The 20,104-nt window shown below is 38.8% G+C and overlaps 1 long non-coding RNA gene across 1 annotated transcript in view; it reads left to right on the top strand.

The window, feature by feature from the left end:
- The window catches only part of LOC142050438 (uncharacterized), a 119,050-nt gene that overhangs the window by 28,622 nt on the left and 70,324 nt on the right, over window positions 1-20,104 (top strand). Inside the window, exon 3 of the long non-coding RNA XR_012658036.1 lies at window positions 18,187-18,293. This is a non-coding gene — a long non-coding RNA (uncharacterized LOC142050438). The remainder of the gene's footprint in view (window positions 1-18,186; window positions 18,294-20,104) is intronic.

The raw sequence follows: 20,104 nt of genomic DNA on the forward strand, positions 1-20,104 counted from the left end.
TAAAATTATAGACGCTCCATTTTAGAAGGTAAACGTATATTTTTAAAATGTATTGTCTCCGGATACATTTTGTATCAAAGCTGAATTTCCAAATTCATCTTTTAAAGCAGTGATTTAGGTATTCTGATGGTTCTTTCATTGTATTTGATCTAATAATGTGGAAAATAAAAAGTCATAGTTACATTATTGTGAGTTTTGTAACTTTCACAAGTTTCAACAGGTGTTACAATTTGAAAAATTACCTTAAAAATGAATCCACAATATACCAAAATCAATGTATAAATCTAATTTACAAATTTTAAACCAAAATCAAAATAGTTCTTCAAAGAAGGCAGTATTTTTATGGTAGTAAATAGAAAAATACTGCAGCATACAACAGGAATATAAATGCCAGTAAATGTGGTATTGTTAGTGTGCCAGTGGTATAAGAGCTGTTTGAAATGAGAAGTATGTTTTGTGAACATTTAGACATGTAAACTATACCTCTAAAATAATAACAGCAATAAAAAAGGAATATTTCTTGATAATTGCATTTTTTTACCAAGCAAGAAGCAGCGTATGGGAAGGAATATAGCTAAAATCTCATAATGGATAAATGATATGCCTTTGTTTTTCTGTGTGTTTCTCAATCCACTTAAAATCTGCTTCTTTTTCCCTGTGTAACTCGAAAGTAGTCAAAAAATAAAGACAATGTGTATACTTTTGTGCTCCACTTCTAGGGGCTCACTCAAAACGTCCAATTTTTCATTAAGGTGTCATTCATCTTTTGCTTTTCTCAAATACTTATTCACTCATTTTGGGTCAGCTTGTGCCATTGATTTTTAACTAGAATACCACACTGATTCTAATAGGAGGTTCTGTTAAAAAATCAATTGCCTGGTCAGGATCACTGTGAGATTCCTCTGAAAGAAAGAACCTGGCGCCTCATAAAAATAGGATAAGTGGAAGTACTGATAGTGTGGCAGCGGTATGAAAGCTGGAAAATGAAAGAAGAGTTGATAGCAAATGATACTTAAAAATAGAAGACGAGTTAAAGGTGATGTTTTGGCTATTGGGTCTTCTTCAGCCCATAAGCTGAAAACTAACATTTTTCTTTTTCTTCTTCAGCCTGAGGAAGGCCTCAAAGACAGACCATTGCCTTTAATCTTGCTCTGCATTTCAGCATGTATTTTAAAGACCAGAAGAATGTTGTTGGGGCAAGAATGGTAGGGTAGATTAGAAGAAAACTGCCATTATTTTTCTTAACTAAACAGACTCTGAGAAGTATACCCCCAGAGTTACTCTAAATTCAGTATTCTGTCCAGGGACACTGCTGGTAAATAATTAAGACTGCTACTGACTTAACTAAGCCCCATTATAGATCTAAACATTCCTTTAAAAATCACTGTCTAAACATTTCCCTGGCAATGGTGTTTTATGTGGAGGACCTGATTCAGCCATCCCGACTTTCATGGTATGACATTAGTTGTGCGCAGAGTCTCATTGAGGTTAAAAGGCCAATTTCTAATCTCATCTGCACAAGGGGTACATCTTGAGTAAAGCTATTAAGGTCAGAGGAGTTACTTTAGATTTACAGCAGTGTAAGTAAAAGCTTATAGGGTATATTCACATAAGATTTATTTATGCTTGTAAAGGTTACATGCTTGGGCACCTAGGTTTTCTCTTAAAGATACAAATTCCAACATTCATGTCATGTTTTGTATGCCTACTTAATTTACGTATTTCTTATAAGTTAGTGGTTTATAATTAGTATGTAAATGTAAACTCTCTAAAATAATCTGTCCTTGAATTTGAGGAGGTATTAGGGGGGAAAATAAAAACATTAACTCTTTTTTCAGCTCAGGAATGGCAGGCCATGTCTTCTCACGGAGATCTCATATAGACTCATTCCTGTAGTATATATGCTAGCATGCTCTGCTAAAAATGGGTCTGCCGTTGACAGATGTGGCCTTAGGCATGCATAGGCTGTGACATTCATGGGCATAATGTATGAAAGCCTGAAACACAGAGGATGCATTTTTCTGGTTTTCTCAAAATAAAGTGATGGAATCACACTGACTTTGTAGGAGTACATGCAGCCTCCACAAGAAACCAAAATATTATTGCTTAGAGTTACAGGAATGGCCAAAAAATAATACTTAGTGTATTTACAGCATGGTCAAGTCACAGCATTTCACAAGCCTTAACTAATTCATCAGTAAGATAGGTGATTTGACATGATGTCTTTTCTGCTTAGTATAGCTTTGGCTTTGGGTAAAAAAAAATATATATACAGTATATACCAGTGAACAAAATTGTGTCAGAGAACAAGACGCAGCAGTCTACACAGCCATGACTGTTTCCATAACGAAAATATGCAGAGTAAAATACAGAAGACAAGATATGAACACAGTGGCATAGGGACATAAGCAAGTTCTGTTCCGTCCTGAGCCCAATATGTTTCAGTTAGATTAACTGGGAATATTTTTTTAAAATATATTTTCCATCTACAGAGGGAATAAAGGAGTACCTCTTTAAGACTGTCACTGTAATCCTAGATGCTTTTGAAATGGCAGCTTTGTAAACAGAATTCACTAGCCCAACTCTAGTTCTTCTTATCTACCCTTATCTTCTTATCTTTTTATCTTATCAATCTCTGCTGGCCTAAGTTTCATAGAATGGAGCTTCTCAGCACAAGCAAATTCTGGTAGGCAACTGTCATCTATCCGACGCTTGTCCTGGATGGAAAAATGTTATTTTTCCCATGGTAAATTATTATTGTGCTAACTGTTTTTTCTTGGCATTGCTACATACTAATGAAGACAATAAATGTTCAGATATCTGTGGCCAGCTGAAGTAGACTTCCAAGCATGTAAGACATCATGGGCTAGTGACTGAACTATGAAAAGAACCTGCAAGATTTTTCAAAGATGCAATAGATGTTGATAAAAGGCTTATGCCAGAAGATGTAAGTGGGAGGCCGGAAGTAGGGTACAGAAGCAACCGTTTTGAACACAGGAGGCAAAATTATTTGATAGATACAGCAGTCCAGATAAAAATGAGAAGTGAGATGTAAAATCCGAAATAGAAGTGTAGTCTAGATTTTGAGATAACAAAAATCTCCCGTAGGGGATAGTGTCACTGGTGTGTGTGTTTGGCTTACAGTGGGTTTACATTGCAACCATGAGGGGAGTGCCCAGAAAATGCTCTTGTAGGTAAAAATGGCAACTAACCCAATTGGCAACTAACTGGGGTTACAGAATGATAATGTAAACATAGCTGAAATTCACAGAATCACAGAATCACAGAATGGCAGGGGTTGGAAGGGCCCTCTGGAGATCACCTCGTCCAACCCCCCTGCTTGAGCAGGCACACCCAGAGCAGGGGCACAGGGCCGCGTCCAGGCGGGGGGTGAATGTCTCCAGGGAAGGGACCCCACAGCCTCTCTGGGCAGCCTGTGCCCCTGCTCTGGCACCCGCACAGGGAAGGGGTTTGTCCTCATGTTCAGGTGGAACCTCCCGTGTTCCAGCTTGTGCCCGTTGCCCCTTGGCCTGGCGTTGGGCACCACTGAAAAGAGTCCCGCCCCATCATCCTGACACCCGCCCTTCAGATATTTATAAGCATGGATGAGATCCCCCCTCAGCCTTCTCTTCTCCAGGCTGAACAGACCCAGGTCTCTCAGCCTTTCCTCACAAGGGAGATGCTCCAGTCCCCTGATCATCTTCATAGCTCTCTGCTGGCCTTGCTCCAGCAGTTCCCTGCCCTTCTTAAACTGGGGGGGCCCAGAACTGGATGCAGGACTCCAAATGTGGCCTCACTGGGGCAGAGTAGAGGGGGAGGAGAACCTCTCCCAATCTGCTGGCCACACTCCTTTGAATGCAACCCAACTTATTTTTTATATTGTTGGCCCCCTTGGCCCCAAGGGCACTGTGCTGGCTCAGGGTCACCTCGCTGCCCCCCAGCACCCCCAGGGCCTCTCAGCAGAGCCGCTCTCCAGCAGGTCCCCCCCAGCCTGTGCTGGTGCGGGGGGCTGTTCCTCCCCAGGGGCAGGACCTGGCACTGGCTCTGGCTGAATTCCCCGAGGCTCCCCCGGGCCCAGCTCTCCAGCCTGGCCAGGGCTCGCTGGATGCCAGCACAGCCTCTGGTGCATCAGCTGCCCCTCCCAGCTTGGGATCGTCAGGGAACTTGCTGAGGGAACACTCTGTCCCTTCATCCAGGTCACTAATGAATACGTTGAACAGGACTGGGCCCAGCACAGACCCTGGGGAGCATCGCTAGTTACAGGCCTCCAGCCAGACTCTGCTCCTTTGATCGTGACCCTCTGAGCTCTGTTGTTGAGCCAACAGAATGTTGAGCCATTCAGAGAGGTTTTTTTCAAAGCATAGTTTTTAGGATTCTGTATTTTGGAGTGAATGATTTTGAGCAGAGAAACTGAGGAAAACACAACATATTTATCGAATATGGGCCTGCTGAGGACTCAAATACATGGTGCTTACTGAAATGCATACAGTCAGTTTAACATGTTTCTGAAACAAGCACCCAAGCCTTTGTTTGTAAGCTATGAAGATATATTTTGCCCTGATTTTGTATTATTTACATAATAAGGAGAACTTATTTTTTTATATCATCACTGTCAGTTACAATTTGCAATACTTTTGTATTTTTCTGATATCCAAATTTTACCGTACCTTAAGATACCGATTAATTGTTTTGGAATGAGCTGTAATTCATACTCCCTATAACTGAGAATTTTAACAGTTACTTTTCTGGTTTTGTGATTATATTCCCTTGACTTACACGTAAAAACTGTCAATTTTGCCTATCCATTAATGTTGTCTTAAGGTGACCTACTGATATGCAAACTCCAAAGCAATGCTGATGTATCCCATTTCTCTACTACTGGGGTTTTAACTGCTCCGTTAAATAACCTAATTCAAAATACTTGTGTATGGTTGCTAGAGTGAAACAATATGTCCCATGAAGTTGCAAATAGCAAGTTTCAGGAACAGGTTTCACCTTCTATTTAAATCATAGGATGCATCCAGTAGCAATTGGCATTCTTTCAAAGTACATGTAGTATTTACAGTCTAAACAAAATAACACACTAAGCCATGGGCCTTATTTAGGAACTTCTGCCATAGAAAGTAAGGCAATCTACACTTAATGAATGACATATTGGTCAAAACTGAAGGGAATATTTTATACCAGAGGAGAGGAAACGGTATTTCTTTAGTTAATCTTCATAACTGATGTGTGAAACTCACTTTCATAAGCAACAACCAGTATGATACTCCACCAAAGTATTAGGTATGCTACGGACATCCTGAGTGGCCACAGTTATGTGGTGTAACTAATCAACAAGTCGAAGAAAAAACCTTTCCCCCAGGCTGGTAACTTCATGATGGGCCATTCTTGTGTGCAAATTATTTTTCTTCTGTGTAAATAATGCTGGCCAGCCACAGAGTCAGGATGATCTGATCCAGGATATCAATTCCCATTCTTTTTTCCATTGGATACATAATTCCCACAGAACTAATGGAAAATGCATCTGGGACAGCAATCGTTAAAAATTCATTAGGATTGTGATTACAGGTTTTGTATGAAAAAAACCCCAAACCAGAAGAGACATTATATTGATATAAAGTACACAAACCAACGTGGTCCTTCAGTTGTAAAAATTGAAGAGATCTTAAGTCTTTCATAGGACACCAATAATGTTATAATTTTAGGGCTACACTGGTTTAAACCTCAGTAAATGTGATTGAAACAAGGTTTCTTTAGGCTACTTTCAAGACACGTTTCTTTAATATGACTATTTGGTAGATCAAATATTCCACTGAAATTTTTAAATGAAGCTTTCTTTTTATCTCTAAGAGCACTGTAAAAGCATAAAGACCCTTATTCTATAAAATCTGATGTAAGCTGTGCATCTATAGTCCTTTTCTGTAAAATTTAATCCACGCTTTTCTGAGACAGAGGAAGACTCCTGCAAGCCTTTTGCATGTATCTTCTTTTACTGTTTTGGGTTTTTTTTTGGTCTGATTTTCACATAGCTCTTTTCTTTTTGTCTTCCAATACATATTTTGCTCTCTCCCTGAGTGTCAGTGAAGCTCTTCTGCCTCTTTCTTCTGCACACCTTTTGACTTTCCGACTCTTCTCATTCAAGTACTCGCGGATGATCTTTCTCTTAAGTTAGTGAAGTATCTCTGAGTCTAGATTGCTCGTGCCGTAAGGTTATATGGTGATATGTCACAGCAGCCAGCTATTCCAAATTGGTTTAGCACCTTTAATAAACAGCCTGGCATAAATGTGTGAAAATCATGCCCTTCTTTATGTGACTAGGAAAACCTGTATATTGCTGGAATCATTATTTAAAGACTTTTCCAATTGTAACAAGAATCACAAGACCAAAACTACAGTGCATTTTATGCATGCTTAACCATCCTCAAAGCAGTAAAAGGTGAGACAAATTTACAGCCCTGTGTAGTATAAAACATCTCAAGATCACCTCAACAAGTGCATATGCATTCTGAAACTACAGAATATGGAGATTTTAAAGGTGGGCGAAATCATTTCAGCTCTTTTGTTATCAAAATGATGTAATGAATTAGTGGCAATGTCATAAAAGCCTTTTCTTAAAGTTCTGTTACAGTTCCCTGGAATCTTTAAAAACTCAGTTCCAATAAAAAGATATATAAGCCCAAGTTTTACTAATCATGCCTGTCTATGCACACTAATAGGACATTATTGCCCTCTCATCGCTAGTTTTAGGATGTAATTTCTTGCTCTTTCTTAATTAGATTTAAATTTCAAAGTCATGTCTCAGAATAAACTGGGCTCATTTGAAGACCCAAGAAACATTATTTTTGTTACTATAAGGTTCCCATTCATTAAGAAGTAAACACCCTTCTTTTCCGTCTGGGTTTTCAGCATCATACTCTAAATTAAAAAAAGGAATTAAGACCTTTAAGTTTTCTGTGACAACACAGGGAGTGCCTCTCTCTAAATGTGTCTGCTGAGGATCTCAGGCCTCTGACCCAGCAGACAGTCAAATACATACAGTGTGCACACACAGAAATCACAACCATTATTTGAACAAAATCTTTTCTTAAGAGTCCCAAAGCCCTGCTTGGGTTTGGTATTGCACCGATGTTTTGTTGGGGTGTTATAATAGATTTTTTTTTTTGCATTTTCCCCTGTCATGTAATAGAAAAAAGTGAAGTAAAATGTCTTTAACATTAAAAAAAATTGTTAACCCTGTATTACCTGCGTTCACTATCCTTTCTTGACCAAAATAGTTAATTTTGTTTTGATTTGAATGTTGAGAGACAACGTTTGCTCAGCATCAAAAGGGTGGAAGAAGAGTTTCATAAACATGTTTAGCCACAGAGGCCAAGTCAGCCTCAGTATAAGCCAAGGGCCTTTGAGGTTGCTATATAATTTTTCTTGAATGCAAGATGCTCTTCTGAAGCATTATCACTTACATGGTGGGAGATGGAGGGAGACAATAACAGGTGTTGTACTATAATACGACATTTACCTTCTTTTGACTGCTCTGGCTCAGTTTCTGCCCTTTAGTTTTACTGTATGAATGGGGATTAAACATTTCTTCTTAAAAGCAAAAATACATTTTAAACACATAGATATATATTTTGAAATGAAAAGATAAGATTCCAACAACAAAGGAATTCAGAACCTAAAATTGACAGCGTGTTTCTGCAATGATTTTGCCCAACAGATCATTATTATAGGACTATACTGAGATCATGAATAATACCTTCAATGAAGATAACAGCAATAGGAAAATCAGTGTGTTGAAAACATTCAGTCTGGCCTCTCTTTTAAGTGCTTTTCTCCCCTGCCTCTATGGCACTATGCAGAATATAAACATAACATCAGTGAAGGGAAAAAAAACAATTGCCAAATCTAATACAGCAAATCAGGAGGGCAGTGCTATCTGCAAACTTAATTAAAAGAAGGAGTTGAAAATGAAGGTCAATGACTATCAAAGAGAGATGAACTTTTCCCATTAAATACAGACTGTCAGCTACGGCTTCCAGATGCACTCCACAGAGCCATGCCACACGGTGAAGGCAGCTGCACCCCCTTTCAGGGAAGATCCCTGAAATTTTCTTTGCGGTACTCTTGGAAATTCACATGTAAGCGTTATTACAAAAGGCCGGCACAGGATGAATGGCACATACGGTGCCATTGTGAAGGTTTCCAGCTGTAATAGAAATCGGGCCCTTGCACTGTTTGTGTGACATTTTTAGTCCTGACTATTGATCATAACCCTTCCCTGCTTGTACCCTTGTTGTTTTGAGAGCAGGCATGGGACCGAATGAGTTTTACTTTACCTTCCCTGCACTATTCTCAGGAAGAGACTTACCAAAATAAAAACCTGACACTGAAGAACAGGGTGATAATAGTTCTGTGTAGCCACTTCTTCACTCCCTACGATACTGTAGGATTTTATTTCTGGAGGATGGAGGGTAGAGTGCAACTTCCCTTTCATAGATCAGGACAGTGACAGTGATGAAATGCAGCTTATTGGTGCTGCTTTTTACACTTTTTACTCTTCTCTTTGGGGCTTCTGGTTGTGAACCTGCAGATCCAGGAATAACATTATTCTAGTTACTGGACTTTGCACGAAGACTTCTCTGTTACTTCACGTTGTATCACACGACTGACTATTTTAATTGATACTAATTAGCACAGAAATATTCTAAAAATAATTTTTCATTGTATTCTGTGAGAAACTGATTTTCAAAATTGCACAGAAAGTTCTCAAGAAAAATAATTATTCCGTAATGAACAGATATGGTTTTTATTCAGGCTTTTTCTTCAGAGTCGCTCTCAATGTAAGACAGTGTTTTGCACAGAGGAAGATAATGCAGTGGATTACTGTCAGGCGTTTGATTGTACTTTTATGCAAATGCCTTTTATTCTGACTCAATACTTGTGTTACATGGCATGTGGTATTATCTTGCTATCTTGTTATGTTACCTGTATTATGACCTATTGTTTCTTATTTCCCAAGACCCGGAGTTTTCAAAACAGGTGTGTAGTTTGCTCTGGACTAGGACACCTGCATGAATATATATTTGCAAAAGAATCAATGTTAGCATTTATGGTGCTTCCACTTCTGCCAAGGTAACAAAGACTTACCTACCTACGTTTTCAGAGGTCACACCAACATTAATGGAGTAAGGTTTTTTCCTCAAATAATATTTGTGGTTTCTTACTGCTGCTCTATTGCTCTGGCTCTATTCAGTTCCACAGAAACTAAAGGTGGTGAAGACCTAATAGGTTATCTAATGCTTTTCTATGCCACTGTAGGATTGCTCCTTAAAGTATATTCTTCGGTGTTTTGTCTTGCAAAGAACAGGAGTCCACTATTTCCCCTGGGAAATTTTTCAGCAGTCTGATAGAATTCACCATTAGGAACATTTTCCTTTTGTTCAGCTTACATTTTCCTTTTCTTCATTTCATTCGGATACTTCTATTTAATGATAATAATCTGACAATCATACTGTACCATCTTTCCAGATACATTCCCAAACACTTGGAACCTAATTCTGCAGTCATTACTAATGCACAGTGTCCTACCAGTGGTGAAAACTTAGTCTTCAAATACAGTTCTGCAAGGTGCTGGGCATGTCCTGCGAAGTGTTGCACGTCTCTCAAATTCAGCTCCTTCCAGTCAAATGCAAGATTTTTCCCTTCATATTCAAACCTCTTCAAAACATTGTCCTACCTTATTTGACCTAGACATTTGACCTGCTTCTGCCCTCTCTTTTCTACTAATGATGTTACCATTGGCGCCCTGGCTGTCTGCTCCCCTCCTCATCTGTGTTGTTTTTGTCTCCTCCTTTCCATTTGCATAGAGCATCCTCAGTGAACTGAGTTATGAAACACCCACCTTCTCCTTAGCAGGAGCTCTGGCTAAACCCCTTTTTTGGCATTAAAATTGAAGCAGTGTGGGTGATCTTTCTGAGTTTTTGGAAGTATATTTATTTTGAAAGTTATAAACATTGAAATAATCAACCCTAAGGTAAACTTGCTTTTGCTAAATAACTGCTGTTACTTAATTTTTGCCAAGAGGTTTGCGTCTTTCCTCTCATTTTATTCTGTTCTCAAACTTGTGTTGAGGTAACAGTAAAAGTAAACCTCTCTGGGAAAAGAAGATCTTTGCTTTGAAAGTGTGATGCCTAACTGAAAAAAGAAATTATGCACTCTTAGTAGAAAAAAGCAGTAGTATTAGTTTTATCCTGAAATTCCAACAGGGCAAAAACCCTGCAATTTTCAATAGTATTTGTACTTCAACATCAAATGTAGCCTCGTCTTCAAGTAAATTAATAAAAAAACTAATTAGAGGAAAACTGCATTTTTGAGTAGAGCTCAAACTTCGTTTTGAGTGGAGGAAACAGCAGGAACTCCCCTGTAGGTGCAAATGCTGCTCAGTTAGAAAAATAGGCACAGAGAATGATTTAGGATGCTGAAGCCTAGTGGTGACTAACCTGTTTGACATGCACTACAGAAGTATTTGCCATCAGTCTGGGCTGGGTTTTGAACTGTGTCTGCAAATTAACAGTTATTTGCTCAGGCGTTATGGGTGCCTTCTTATAAGCTCTGTCAAAGCTGCTTGCTAGATAGGTATATATCTGTATCTATTGCTCTCTGTTGAAAATATCCTCAGAGTTTTGAGGCTGATGTGCATATTGAATCTGAAGGTGAGGCTGCTTTGCTGTGAAAGGTTATTTGAGGAAGGTAGAAGAAGTATTGGTGGTGCAGCCGGTGATCCTGGGTTGGATGAATGACAAGAGGGGAAGTTCAGTCGAGAGCCATTTTCATTTGACTGATCACCAAAACATCCACCTATTTTCCATGTTCTTTCTGATTTTGCAGGGAAACAAATCTGGGAAGAACACCTCCTGGTTTTAGCCCTAGTTCAGTCGCTATCTTTTATTACCTTCTGCAGCTCCTTTTGGAACTGTCTTGGTTTTATTTTTCATTTGACCTGACATAAGTATCTCTCAGTTTTACAGGAAGGCATTTATTTGTTTCACTGATATCTAAATTTTCTTCTGCTATTTGCCTCAAGCATGTGTTGTATTATGCCTGGACGGAGGCCTACGCACTCTTATGGCTCCCCTATCCTGTGAGCAACATCTTTAAATTATCATCACTTAACAATTTGGGCAAAAAATCCTCTGTTATTAGAAGGGAAACCAATTTGTTTTACAGTTATTTGTATATGAGAATTCTTCTGTGTCCTTAGACTATGAAATAAACGTTAACAAAATATACAATTTTATAATTTATTTGGTTAATGAAAAAAATTGTGTTGTTGTTTTGATTAATTATTTTTAAGATCTTGTGCTGTGACATTTTTGCCAAATTCATCCACTCATAAATCAGCCTCCAACAAAATCACAATTACTTGAAGGTGGATTTGGTAAAATAGTGCACCCTAACCCCTTTGTTACTTCTCTTTATCTTTTCTTTGAGCCTACAGAAAATTTATATAAAAACTTTCCTCTATAAACTTAGTTTCAGGCATGATGATATCCGTGTACGTGGAATAGAGAAACCTCTCTTGCCACAGTTCCTGGCTACCTTAATGCTTTTCTACAAACTCTTAATTGAGGAGGTGAGATTGTATTCCTCCATTTATCCCGAACAGCTTGTACTTATTTTAAAACAGATCGGTATTATTTCTTTGAAAAACGAGGAGCATAGCCACAAAGAGAAAATCCCATGCACACACACTCTCTGTTGCCAGTTACGTTGCCAGATAACAACCACATCTTTTTATTTTCTTCACACACATTCTTGGTTGTGTTTCTTCACCTACAAGGTCCTGCTGCTCAGCTACACGCAATTACCACCTTCTTAGGGGAATGAGTCTATCCAGCATTCAGACCTTTCGCACAGGAGTTCATCATCAACCGCTGAAGAGTTATTCTCCAGACTGCAGAAATGGCCAGTTTTTTACTTGTTCTGATTAAACATTGATTGTTTTTTACCCTCCCCAAAGATGTTTGAGTCTAGTGAGCGGATCAGAATAGGGACCGATTTGTCAGCTGTGGGATCCTGTGAGCAGCTGCAAAATCTGAGTCAACATTTGCAAAGGACTCTGTGATGGGAAAATTTGTGTCACTTAAAATGCATTCTCATGAAATAAAAATATTAATTTTAAGCCTAAGGTTCATGCGAGTACTGGATGAATAGGAAAAATTCAGAGTACTATGTATATTCATACTGGACGGTGACTTTCATCCATTTCATTATTACCTTTTTTTTAACCAACAGAGTGATAGGACCTGGATTTTGCTCTCAGCAAAGACATATTTCTGGCTAAGTAGTGCAACTGACTGCTCACTTGAGTGTTTAATTTAATGCTTACTTATGCAGAAGCATGCCAGCTGCTGATGCATAAGAGCAACCTCTGGTATCACCTATCCCTTATCTCAGTCACTGACACGGCCCAACTTTACTTAGTTTGTGAAATATGAGCGTTCTGTTTGAGTACAGATAAGTACACATCCTTGTATCACTGAACAGCTATTTTCCTAGCCTGGTGGTTACAACTTTTAAAATTTTATTCTGGTTTCCTTGGTACAATCTGTGCTTTTAGGGGGGTTACTTAGTACATTATAAACTTTTCCCATGCAGTCCTTTATTTTAATGTTATTTGCAACTTGGCAATATTTTGCTACTGAAGTTTTGTGGTAGAAAACACACAATTGATGAGATTTTCAGTATCTTCCATCCTACACAGGAAAGATATAGTACTTCTCAAGCCTGTGATTTGATGACATTCTGTGGGAAGCCAAAGATAGCACAGTTGGTTTTTTTTTTTCCCCTGCCAAATTGCATTGAAAATTTTACTTCAATCTTCTTTACCCCTGTCATCCATATTTTCAGACATGATAAGCATTCATTCTTGTTGCTGAAATAAATGGAAGCACACAGAACTTCTAGAAACCAGATGTTCAAACGTTCATATATTAATGTTTGTTTTTTCCTTGCAGCAATTATCTATGCTTCATATTAATTTGCTGTTGATATCACTGTAGGAATAATAGTAAAAAAATAAGATTGGTCATATCACTAGGAGTTGAGGCTTTATTTTCAGGGATTTTAAGATTGCTTTTCTTGCATTTTCAGAACAAGTAGACAAACGAGGTTGCAGAAAGTGGCACAGGTGCTTGAGGGGATTATTTGCATGAGTATTTGCAGTGCCATCTTGCAAATGCATTTTGGAAAGTTGGAGTGAAAAGGAGGGATGTTCTGACACAGAATTTGGGAGGAGGAACAAAAATATTTAAAACGACCCAGTGCTGGAGGGGGTTGTGTTGCTAATAAAAGCAGTACTGTTGTGTCACTTCTGGGCCAGGAAGGCATCTAATCACACAGCCGTTGCCCACAGCACACCGTGGCAGTGGCGGTGGAATAATTGTCACATCACTAACACCCGTGAGCATCACCTGGGAAGGGTGTGCCTTGCATCATGTCCTGAGGGTCATTCATCAGCCGGTCGTGCCTATGCACAGAGGACCTGTGCAGAGGGAGAGCGAATCAAGGATGCACCGAGCCAGAGAGTAGGAGGGGGACCGTTTCGAGTGGGCGTGGTGGAAGAGGATGCACGGTGCGTGACGGCTGGATCTCCTGGGTAACAGGGCTCGCTGGGAGCTGGGCTGTTGCAAGGCGGTGGAAATGTGAACTGGAGATGTGGAGCTCAGCGAGGGCCTGAGGCTGCTGTCAGAGCAGGAGCGAGCTCCAGAGGAGGCTCAGTGTCTGCAGCAGCAGCAGCAGCAGGGTCTTGATGTACAGGAGGGTGCTGAGGGGGCCTTTGCCCTGGGGATGGAGAGATGAGTCATATAACTCTCTCCTGAACCTGCTGATGTTGGAGTGCCTCTTGCTAAGCAGCCTGGGCAAGGCTGTTTTAATGTCTTCATTGAAATAGGGAAGTTGTTTCCTTTGATATGGAAAATATTTTTTTTTTTTTTAGATTGGTCTTAAAAATTACAAGCTTGCATTTCTAATAGTTGCAGTTCCATCTTATTTATTTCTGTCTTGCTAGGATCTGTTACATGGCACTTGCAGCTAAAATTGTTAATAAAATATAGTCTTTTTGGGTGACCTTAATCAAGTTTTAAAAATTGTTTTCTTATTTAGTCAAGGAGCTTTATAAACACCTAGTTTAAAAAGCCTGGCAATCTGTGGGAAAATATTGATTTTTGACTGCACTGTATTTCAGAAGTTTCAAGTTGTAATAAGAATTTAACTTTTCAAGAGATTGATTTTCATACTCTAAAGAAAAATTATTAGAAACTTAATTTTCTTCACTTGGTACGTAGCAGGAGAATTGTATAAGCATGTTATAAAAAGTTAGCAATCCCATATATGCTGCCAGTAAGTGGAGTAAGTCTTTTTGTATTTATTGTTCTCTCCTTTACATAGAGAGGAACTGTAGTATTTTGGAACCTAGCATATACCCAGCTACTCTGTACATATATGAACCTGTGTACATATACACATTACACTTATGTATATAAACACGTAAAAGGTCAGCTTTGAAATTTCTTAACCATATGTATCTGCTGATCTACTGAATGGTCCCTGTCCCCCCCATCTCTCATTTTTGGTAAAGAGAATGAACCCAAATCAGCCCTGCTTCGTTGGTTATATAGTTTAAGTCATGAGACTAAAGACTAGGAATAACGTGAATTAGTGGGAAAAACCCCCACAGACCTATAAGAGATTGAGACATAAACTCAATTCTGTTCCTTCTTGTGCATCAAAAATATGTAATTTTCCCATTTTGCCAGTACTTATGCATGGAAGAATCCCCTTCAGAGTAGTTAGATGACTCGCTTGCATAACATTAAACACCGATATTGCAGCACTGAGGTCTTGTTTATGCGTTCCCCTTACAAGGCCTTTTAGTCACATCTGTGTGTCACTACGGATAGCCCTTGCACAGGTGTAACCCCATCACAGCTCAGCCTGAAGAAGCATTCACTCCAATGAGATAATAATTAATTTTCAGGAGTAGGATACTGGAGCATGTTTGTGAGGACTGCAGTCAGAAAGTGCTCTGTGTGGACTGGTATATTGATAAGGATTATCTAGGAAGGATAAACATAACATAACAAAATACCATGTTTGTGATTTAACTTCTATTTCCAACCTGTTTTCCAAAGAGTCAGTTAGTTTGGTATGCTCCTGTTGAATGGTCCTTTGTTTTTCAATATAAAGTATAGATGGCTGTTTCCCATTTTGACTGGCAGATGATAGAGAAAGCAATCCTATTGTTTTGTTATTATTTGCAATGACAGTACTGGGAAATCAAGTTAAATGCAGAAAACAGCTTTTGTTTGTTTGTTTAATGGATTGTGATACAAGCAGAGCAGCAATGTTTTGTGTTTTAATTGCTTTCAGAGGTCCCTGTCCTATAAACACTTTGGCTCCGACAGTGGCAGGTTTCCGTGTTGCTGTACTGAAACGAGCTGGGTTCTGCACAGATTCACTTCCCTGCCCTGCACTAATGTTTGCTGGCTCAGGGCCTAACGCACGTGCTTAACTTCACGTGCATTAGTCATGCCATTGAACTCGAATGGGGAAGGTGGCCTTATGAAATAGGTGCAGCAGGGATGTACAACACATTATTCTTAAGGCAGTTCTGCAAACATGTCTTGCATTGCAACCTGACACCACCTGAAAGGCAGAGCCAAAGGGAAAGAAAGTTTAATCTAATGTGGAGACAAATTGGTACGGCGAAGGATTAGCAGCTCCTAAATGCGTAATGCAGTTTTTAAGAAAAACAAAGCAAGCAACATGTATGCTTTTAAAATGATTAGCAAAGCACTTCTGAGAAATGTTTTATACAAAAATATGCTTTTGTACTTTATATACTTACATACTTTTAAAATGAAAAACAAATTTACTTAGCTTCAGAGAATGGCAATACCTTGAGGATACAGACAGTGGATATCTTTGCCTATACTACACTTACCTATCTTTGAAATTTGAAAAAAGGCATTTTACCTAGCCTCACTGAATGTCTTGAGGTTATGAATGGTACTGTCTTGAAGTTATAAATGATAAATGCCTTTCCAGCTCTCTTTTCTTTAGACAGTCTGAACTTTGTCACAACTTCAGAATGGTAACTTGTGCTAACCACAGCCATAAAATAATTGAGCACTGCTTGTGTCAGTGCTGTATTTTTTACCTAGTCATACAAAGAATATAATTATTATGTTAAGGCAATATTCTCATGCAATGTGACGTGTCCCGATAATTTTATCTAATGAATGCTAGAAAAGATGAACTCTCTCACATACTTAGGTTAATCCAAACTCTAAAAGGAATATTTCTCAACTCTAAGTTTTCCTGCATGTTTACATCTCTGTAGTATGTCTTTCTAATGCTTAACACTGGGCCATGATTAACAGTAATATTTTTGATTCTGCTTGGGCTGATCCAGTATATGTAAATGAAGCTACCCTAACTTGCGCTGTTATAACGAAATGACCTCAAAAAGGCGAAAATCAAAACTATGGAAGGAAAAAGGACACTGTTGCATCCACAAAGCAGGGAAATAGATACGTGATTCCATGCTTTCCTGTGTTAAAAATGCTACAATGGACCAAAAGTGTCAAGTGCTTTCCTGTATAAAGTTGCTACTCACATACAAATCTGTGTCCAGTGCACCAGAAGTATAGATATTAGTCTCAGCTTTCCTGTGTCAGCTTTTCAGATTGCTTCGCAAACTTCTTTCCAGAGGAAGGTATCATTCATGCTTTCCAGATGAGGAAATTGAAGCATGTGATTTTTCTACCCAAAACTTTGTCTAGGAGTATATCTATGGGACTTCATGCCTCCCTGTATAAAGACTTGCATCATACCCGAGTGTTCTGCACTGAAACACCAAAGCTAGTTTGCAGGTGCATTTCAGTAGCCTGCTTCCTTCTTTTATTTACCTGGTGTGCTTTGGAGTATGTCCTGATGTGATTCCTCTTTGTGTGTGTGGGGGTGGACACAGTCAGATTTGGAAAGGAGTTTTGCTGCCATCGGATGGACAGGCTACTGGAAGCTGGGTGCCCACATGCCTGAACCAAAGCCTCCATTCCTTTTTCCCAGCTCTGCAGGGACCGCCTGCAGGACTACCGATATTTTAGGTCTAGTGCTAAAGGCAGACAAACCTTGTGTGGGACTTTGGATAATTACCCTACTGAGAGTGGAACTAAATATCATGCCAGTGGCTTGCTGTGCCCTTCCCTGGCTGCCTGAAGGCACGAGTCAGCCACCATCCTATGTGTGATGCTGTCTGGTGATGGAGCAATGCAACTATTTCAGAACAAAATCAGGCTGCAAACTATCGCCTAGGCCATGGAAATGATCGAGGAAGTCCGAGCTCAAATATGAACTCAAGACACAATGGGACAGTGTAGCCCAGAATACCTAGATTGCTTGTATCTGTGCACTCAAAAATAAGTTTATTCTCATCTCTTTGGTTAAATACAGGGAGTCTGGGGCTTCGGCTGGTAATATAGTACCAAGCCCTGTACAAAAAACCTCTGAGCTAAAGAGATGCTGCTCAGTCCTGCAAATCTTATAAATTGCTCATGCTCTAAGCTGATTTTATGCCCAGCAAACGTATTTCTAAAAGAGATTTCTTGCATGAACCTCCACTAATAGCAATACCTATTACATAATGCCTTAAAACAGTATACCCACTTTGGGGTAATAAGCCTCACAATCAGTCACTGTGGCAAAGAGTAAATGATCTTTTTATTCCCTTTTCACAGGCATAGAGGTATACACAGAGGTAGAGAGTTTACTAGAGGTGAAGTACAGTTAAAGCTAGGGGTTTTCCAGTGCTGTTTGTATACTTAGGGTGCTTGATACTGCTACTTCATTTGTCCTTTTAGTCTAATATAAATTAATTTGTTATGACACGAGCATTAAAGAGCAAAATATCCAAAACATTATTGTGTTATTATTTCTGTGTCATGCTACCTATAAAATGAATGATTCATCTTCTCTTGGTAGAGGAGTGCACATCTGCATCACTGTGTTGCACACAGAATCAGAGAGAAGAGGTTTTGTCCTTTAAAGTTTTATTTAAACTAGAAAAATGAGCATGCTTTACAGGTAACATATTTTTCTAATGCACTTATTAATTCTGTGTTTCAGAGCAGTGTATGGCTAGTGATGTGCCTTCCTGAGGAGAATGGCTGCAATGTCTGTTTGGAATTATTCCTGGAATTAGACCAGCATGAGGTCTTCTCTACCAACCTGAGGTAATACTGCTGAAAGGCAAGAAATCCAAGTGATGTATGTCCAGCTGACTGTGCGCTGACAGTGTCAACCCTGGCAAAAGTTCCACATGCCTGGAGCAAAAAAAAAAATGCCGGGAGAATGGGTAAACCTGGGGACATCATGGCTCTATGAGACATGGTAAACATTAAGTGCTTTTCAAGGGTTGTTTAGGTGCTGGAGTCAAAGCTTCTCTATGTGATAGGCAGGTTTTATTAACAGTGATAGCTCAGACTTTTGCCATGATGAAGCACCTGCTTGACAATTAACTAACTAGTTATTTACCTAATAATACACAGCACAGTGGCAAATACAAAAGCGTTGTCATTTTTGGTTATTTTGTAGAGCTTTTACAATCTCAGAAACCACCTTGGAGAGAGTTTAAAATGAGAATGTGGATGGTTAATGTTATATGGTTTGATACTGCTCAGGCCTAAGCCTCCTGCTTGAAAAAAACACTCAAAATCTGCTTTCCTTTAACATGGTGCACACCAGAATCATTGCAATCATTTTGTATCAGGGTGAGCCTGACATAAAATAAGGGCAGAATCAGCCCTACTGGGATGTACACACAAAAGTAAGGCAAGTATGATTCGCTGAGCAATATGCATGAAAACTAATTTTCTTGCTGTGGAAAGATCTTTTGAAACGTTTTCTTTAAACAGTTGTAGCTAAAAAGCAGCAGAAAATATGCCCAGGTCTGAGGTATATCTGTCTCATTCTGCTTCCTTGAGGTTACATAAATTATGTATGCCCTCTTCACTTTGGCTAACAGTCTAGTCTCAGAAAGATATTAATTATTATGTAATAACTTTCACTAATTCTTTCTCTCTTTAGAGTATTTAAGAAATTGGTTGTGTTGACAATAGTAAAGGATAATGAATGGTTGTTAAGATGTCTGTAGTACAAAGTGAAATACGCACTGCTTCTGCTAGTAATTTCAGCAAGACAAAGTCAGTATGATTTTAATGATATTGTAGGTACATTATGCTTCTGCTACCTTTATTTTGGGAGAGGGAATAACCTTCAAATATTTCTGCTATTTATGCAACCTGAAAAACCTGCATCAGGGCACTCAAATTATTGTCAGATAACAGATTAAAATATCCCTAAACACATTGTAAGCAATGCACAAATCCTTCCTGTTCAGAAACCCCATTTATTTCAAAGGTCTGACCTGATTTCAGTGGGAGCTTTGTAAACAGGGGGTTGAAAATCTAGGTTTTTAATCATAAAGAAGTCATGACTCCAAAAATACAGATGGCAGAAATCAAACACATTTTAAGAAAAAGCTTGAGCAAAGATGTTTTTTGCAAGTTTGTCGGTTATTTCTTTCAGTTATCAAAACTCATGTATATAAAGTTAATATAAAGTTAATAAATGACTTATGTACTAGAACACCCTTGCGGGATTTGTAGGTGTCTTAACGTCTCTTAAAGCCAAATGCTGCCTCATTTCCTAATAATCGTCTCAATTGCATACTTGCTGCCAAGTCAAAATATGTCACAATACATATGCACAGTTCTCATTAAGAGGAATTTTGCACGTAACTTTGTATGCATTTATATACATATGTATCCACATCCACCTCAAATTCTGGTGATCTCTAATTCTAGAAGTGAATGAAATACTTATGTTGTTTTGAGATGCTTTCTTAAAGTGTACATTAGTCTGTAACACGAATGCCCTGTTGGCTTCTTACTTAACTTAAACAACATTTAATTAATTTAAAATGCAACAAAATGCTTAATCTCTTTAGCATTTTTAATTGTGGCACCACTCGGTGAAAGCATTA

This window comes from Phalacrocorax aristotelis, chromosome Z (genome assembly GCF_949628215.1).
Source record: "Phalacrocorax aristotelis chromosome Z, bGulAri2.1, whole genome shotgun sequence".
Taxonomy (NCBI): domain Eukaryota; kingdom Metazoa; phylum Chordata; class Aves; order Suliformes; family Phalacrocoracidae; genus Phalacrocorax; species Phalacrocorax aristotelis.